This window comes from Patiria miniata, unplaced genomic scaffold (genome assembly GCF_015706575.1).
Source record: "Patiria miniata isolate m_02_andy unplaced genomic scaffold, ASM1570657v1 HiC_scaffold_3, whole genome shotgun sequence".
Classification (NCBI taxonomy): Eukaryota; Metazoa; Echinodermata; class Asteroidea; order Valvatida; family Asterinidae; genus Patiria; species Patiria miniata.
Window position 1 is genome coordinate 1,672,758 of NW_024037069.1, and position 6,840 is coordinate 1,679,597.

The window sequence follows — 6,840 nt, forward strand, 5'->3', positions numbered from 1 at the left end:
TTCATAAATACATGCCAGATCTTTCTGCTACGGTGCCCAGCTTGTTTCTAATAATTACGCAATACACAGTTAAAATGTAGTCTTACGCAAATTAATTTCAAATAAATCAGATCAGAATCTAAATTGCGGAACGGAAACATCGCGAGCGGCCTTTCTAATACCTGCCAGTCGTGCTACACTTGCTGCGTCATAAGCAGGAACAAAAGTACTAAGTTGTGCACATTCTCTTGTCTCAAGCAACGTCTTGTATTTTTAAAAACCATCACATTTGATTTTACATCTCAACAGAATTTCAAGTGGTAACCAGACAAATAAGGGAAGTCGGCGGTACATGAGCTCCGACATCGGACATTATTTTAACATCGATATCTTGAATCTTGAGTCTTGACATCGTTAGAGTTTGTAAAAAGCGACCTGCGTCGTTCTGAAGTAAATGGTCAACTCCGTTCGACTATCCATCGTCTCAAAAACATGAGCATTGAAAAGCAATTGAGGCCGGCTACACTTACCTGGTTTTGTTTTCTTTTCCTGCCACTTCTGTCCCCGTTAATTGGGTAAATCTCTCAGCCTCGTGGTTGGTGGAGAGAACAAACAGTAATGACTCCTTAATACTTACAGGAATCAGCGACGAAATGTGATAACGTGGCACAGCGGCCGTCCCCGATATCCGAAGCTCAATGCGGCAATGCGCTAAGTGAACTGAGTGAGAAAGGACTCAGATTAGTTTTTTTTAATCGTTACACAAGTTGTTGCCCGTTTCCATGGTGCCATGACGCAGATGACGAAGTCAAGTTGGTACGTGCCATGAAATATTACACTCGTGAATCGATCGGCTGATTCAAACTTTGTTTCCCTCTTTTTTAAAGGTCGATTTAGTAGTCAGTCGGGGAAGTACATGAAACTGAATTATTCTCAAACCAGAAACACTTCATAATAACAAACATAAATGTTTAGAATAGAAACAGAAATGGCCGGTTTAATTCTGACAGGTACCGAGTGTATTTTCTGAGGCACTGCTCTTAACCTTACGCAGTTCGTTTGACATTGCACCAGAATGCACTTTTTCTCAAAGTTTTCTTGAGAAAATATCATGTTATGGACATCGAAACACCAACTCTAAATGAACATAATCAGAAAGGTTTACCAAATGCAACAAGTGGAACGGATTGTATCATTGCAATATGAAGATAAGTGTTTTTTTGAAAATGGGGAAAAAAAGCGAAACCAAAAAGTATCTTAGGCTTAAAAAAAAAGGTGTGTGGTGTATCTGTATAACATGTGACCATGCTATGACAATATGAGATACACGAATATAAAGCCACTTTGTAATAAAGAATAGACAACTGGACGCATATAAGGCCAAAAATAAAAGTCTCCGGTTTCTGGTATGCGCGCGCGTCGCCGTAGCCATGCGCGTCGGCAAAATGAAAACGTTTTTTTTTTCAATGAAAGATGATGTCTCAAAACCGCCAAACTCACTGGTTTGACTGGAATCCTGCTGCTTCACAATTTTAACGTGTATTTAGATGGAGTTATGATCGAGAATAAGCTTTTTGTGGCCTCTCTGGACTCCCATATATTTGCACTAAGTCTAGTCGGGCACTATTTGCAGTCATCAGCCTACATTTTGAGGCAAAAAAATCAGGTAAAAAAAAAAAAAGCGCGTTGCCGCACCACTTTTTGGGCAAGCTCCATACCAGAAACCGGAGACTTTTTTTTTGGACTATAGGTTTTCCCGGCCAATTTCCTAAAATGTTCATTCACTTCTGAAAATCAGTCATTCGTTTTCGTCTGAATTTGAATGCACGTCTTTAATCCCATTTCAATTCAACAAAAGTTCAATCGTTTTCATTGTCCATGCATTCGGTTTTGAGAAACAGACGGCCTATTACATTACCTGTGCATTCATTTACGCGAGCATACCTTTTCGCGCAGAGTTCTGGAATACAATTTGGTGAATGTGCAATATCATGGTCGAGAATAAGCTTGATGTGGCTTCTCTGGACTCCTAATCCCATATAGGCCTATTTGTACTATAGGCCTATTTGTCATCAGCCGACATTTGAAGCAAAAAAGTCGGGTACAAAAAAAAAGCCGCGTCGCCGCACCACTTTTTGGGCAAGCTCCATACCAGAAACCGGAGACTTTTTTTGGCCTAAAAAGAGCAAGAATGTTGGATTAATAGTAAAAATACACATGTACATGGAGTAGCATCTATTGTTTTTTGAGATGAATTAATACAAATTGTATGATCTGTCTCTTGTATACTCTTTTTTTCATAAGTGGTGGGAACTATTTGAGTTGAAATGACAAGACTGGAAAGCAAACTGGCATGCAATAGAATGAATATTCCTTTGGGGTAAAGAATATAATATATTTCCATTTCCAACAAATATGTTCACCTCGTAGTCAAGAGAAACATCCGGGAAAAAAACGGTTTCGTCAGACCATACAGCGACATTGTGAATGTGCTGCCCGGCTGGTCATTACCCTTACATATTGCCATTAAGCGTCCTCCCCACTCTTTCGGTTAATTTCTATTTCAGACTCTTAATTTGCGTAATTTGCGTTTCAAAAATATTGTTCGTAGTCATTTCAAAACAACGAAGCAATCTACATAATTGAAGAGGCATATTAAAGAAAGAATCCGCAATGTCAAAAAAACTTACATTTTTGTGCAATGTATTGGCATGTGTAAGGACGGCAGTTCAACCGGTGTTAAGATTCATGCGTGGAACACAGCTCTGACGCATGTTCTTTTATATGGGTGTCAGTGTGTGAATTTCAATGCAAGATATTTTCAAAATCTTTAAAAAAGCACAGGGAAAGCTTGCAAAAGCTACCATGGGTTTTCAAAAGTACTCTTAGGCTACGCCTCTCTTACATGGTTTGAATTTATGTAAGATCGATGATATTATGTCAACATTTCAATTTAATTTGGTTTGTCAGATTTTTAACAACAACAAGGTATTTCCATGCTCACCTCCTGAATTGTGAAGCCAATGATAGTTTTGCATACAAGAACACTTTCATTGACAGAGTAAAAAATAGTTTCAGCATGCATGATGATTTCTCACTATTAAATTGCATTGTTAGTCCATCATTCAGACGAAAATACATTTCTTCCATTTAGAATATAGCCTGTATCAAGCATGGTATTTGTGATAGTGTCAAGGCAGTTTTGTATCGTAACCAATTTCTTGATTATGATGATCTTGGCACTCTTGGCGGACTGCTCAGGTAGTTTTGACAATCTTTAATTTCTGACGTTGTCTGGATTATCTTGGGGTCGTCCTTGAGTGTCGGGGTTATCCTGTTTGTGAACATGTTGTTATGTATATAATAAATTTGTATTTATTGTAGGTTTTGTTGGAACTAAAAAAACATTATATAACAGAATAACATGAAACCATCAAAAGCGAGATAAGCGTCTATTTCTAAACATCGATTACATTTATTGAATACCATGCACTAACATTAATCGATCGAAAGGCAAATATCAATACATAGTTTAATATGTGTACAAACTGTAAGTGTATCAATTGTTGTACCCACCCCTCCCACCTCTGGCTGCCTGAGGTCTCATGTAGAGATTTAGTCAAATATTCGCACATTGGAGGTAGGAATCATGGTCCCACTCTCTTAAGAAATGCACCTGCAAGATGCCAGTTGAGGGCGGATCAACCTTTTGCAAGGGTTAGGGTAAGCTGTCTGGGGTGGGGGAGAGGTTCAAGACGGCCTATTACTTCTGCCCCCCCCCCCCTCCACAAATCTGCTCATGCAGTGAATGAATATGTATTGTCCCTGGACTATTGTGGATATGATTCTGCTGCTTTGAAATGTATTTCGGCTCAAGAACTAGCAGGGTGGTTGCAATATTCTGGTTAACTTTAAAAAAATAATATAATAATAATTGCTTGAAAAAGCGTCATCAGTGAGTTTAAATAAAATGTTTGGACCCTATCCTTTATTGCCATGGGGTGTAGCAGTGTGCCTCAAGAGGAGAGATGGTCAACTGGAATGTGACGATCACCGGTTCTGATAGGGGGGTGCCTGGGTAGGAGAGTGGGGAACAACAATCGATAGAAAACAGGCGCACCAATATTGAACAGTTCAACGAACTGTAGCCTTGGTTAAGGCGTTCATCGTTATCCGTTCGTACGGCATTCGGCGGCGTATCCTCGCCGCGCGCTGACTGCTGACAGCTGGCGCTGTTTTGCAGCAGTGCATGTTGGTAGGCCAGCCGAACGTGGTAAAGTATCCTGGAGAATAATTTCAGGGCATTTTTTGGTAATAGTTGGCATCCATGCTAGATTATTTCTTTGAACCATAACGAACAACATGTGGGTGGATGCCACCGTTAATTGTGACCCTAAATATACCTAATTTGCATAAATCTTTAATACCTACCATGAAGTATATTTTTGCCCTTGTTTGGGTATATCTTTTATTTTTTGATTTTTTGAAATGTTTTAATGATTCTACTTAACATCCTTACTTCAATAATATTTTCTAACGCATGTAAGCGACTGAATAATTATTAGTACATAGTAACGATCCAAAATGGCTCCTATTATACTCGACAGCTGGGCGCATTTCACCTTGGCTCCAGATGTCTTCAAGGAGTCTTGCCAAACATCAGTATTGACGAGCTTCAAATTCACCAAGTTGCTTACTGGCACAGTGACCCTATTAAAACCCTACAGAAAATCATGTGAACAATGATATCATGGTGACATTAAGCCCAGCAAACAAACACGGGAAAACGAGGTGTCTGTTAATTAGCCTAATTAGTGAAGGGTAACCTAACGTGAGAGACTTGAAAAAGTTCAAGGACATTCTCTTTATGATTAGACAGAAAATTAATGGGAAAGAAAACATTTTGACACTGACATAATCATTACAAACATTTTTTTTTTTTTTTTTGGTGGGGTGTTTCCTTTGGGGGTGTTTCCTTATTCAAGGATCCAACGTTAGGCGACCCTTCTCCTAATTTAAGCGCAGTTTACGAACAGCAAGCTCCTTTTCCCCTGTTTTTGTTTGCCGAGCTTAATACCACAATGTTATCGTGTTCACACGATTTCCCATCAGGGTTTTATTAGGAACTCTGTGCCAGTAAGCAACTTGGTGAATTTGAAGCTCATCAATACTGAGGTTTGCACTACTTGATGATATCTGGAGACAAAGTAAATGTGCGAATTTGTTGGTATAATAGTAGCCATTTTGGATCGTTACTATATCCTCGTGATTATTATGTCACTAACATGCTTAAGAAAATGTAAGTAAGGGGGTGTAACTAGAATCACCAAAATAAACTTTTCAAAAAAATTTAAAAAAACGAAGAATATACCCAAATATGAGAATAAATATAATACACTGCAGGGATTAACAATTTATGCAAATTAGGTATATTGTGGGTCAAAATTAATCCACCGACATTTTCTTCTCCATCCTTTCACTGATTGATCTGACGTGGTTGCCTGCTATTACCACAAAATGCCGTCGAAAATGTAATATTTCAATTTGGCTGGTCCAAAAACTACAGCACCAACAGCGACTGCATGTGAAAAGTAATTATAGCGACAACGTGAGCACACACGTTGTGTGTCTCACATTACAAACAGCACCGATAACACAAATATGTGGTTTCTGACACGTCCGCAAAAGGCGAATAGATGCAAATAATTGGATAATGTTGGGATTTGCCAAGTTGTGATTGCACATTCCCCATATTAGCCCCGCCTACAATAATTGTATTGAGGTCTTGCGCTAGAAATCTAAAATAAAGACAAACATTTAAGCTTTCGCCGCGGATTGGACCAAGGCGTTTGATCGGATCCAAACGATTTTCATATAAAAAGTGGCCGCACGAGGTCGCTGTTCGCGCTGCATTTTTACATGCATTGGCGAGGATATGCCGCCGCTTACCGTACGGACGGATAATAAATGACGAACGCCTTGACCAAGGCTAAGTGAACTGATGAAAACTGGCTAACTGGTTTTTGCATGACATCTTAAAAGGAAATGTTCATAAAACTGTATGCAAAACTACTCCTTATGTAGGACAATGTTCTTCCAATTTGTTAAAAACATAAATACTTCAGGATATAACAGAGGGTATCGTGCAGTTTTTGTCGTCATAGATGATGTATTTACCCGGAAAATAAACGTCAAATTTTGAGGAGAACACCGTTTATCCCAATTTCGTTTTTATTAGGCTTTTATTAAAAACGTTTTAGAGAGATAGGATGCCGAACCGATGAGACGAAAGCGACATTTCATTGTTCATCTTAAAGCTAAAGATATTGTGCTCGGCATTTTCATGGCCTTACCTGGAGTCAGTGTGATAAACTGACTTCCACATTTCTTTGTTTTTTATTGTCCCAGCCACGTGGTAGCCATGCCAAGGTCATCTGTCACTAGATCCTAGTATGACCATGGTACATCCACTAGAGGGGGTGTAAGTCTTGTGATCCTACTGGAAGGGTTGGAAATTGGCGGGAAAACCTAGTGTGCTTGTGCGCAATTACATAGGCTTGTGTACAAATGCATTGTTCACATAGGGATTACCTCGATCACCCCTGTGGCCAAAATGGAACTGTCAAATGGCATTGAGGAGGGTAGTGTCTGGTTTCATTGACTGTTTATAGGGCCGGAGTGATACCAGGGTTAATCTGGGTGAATGGTGGACTTTGAGGGGCCGGGTAGCTCAAATTACATTGTGTCAATGAATGGTTCCATGCAGCCGTCTAATATCACAGCGCCAAAAATTGCCCAGCCACGTGGTAGCCATGCCAAGGTCATCTGTCACTAGATCCTAGTATGGACCATGGTACATCC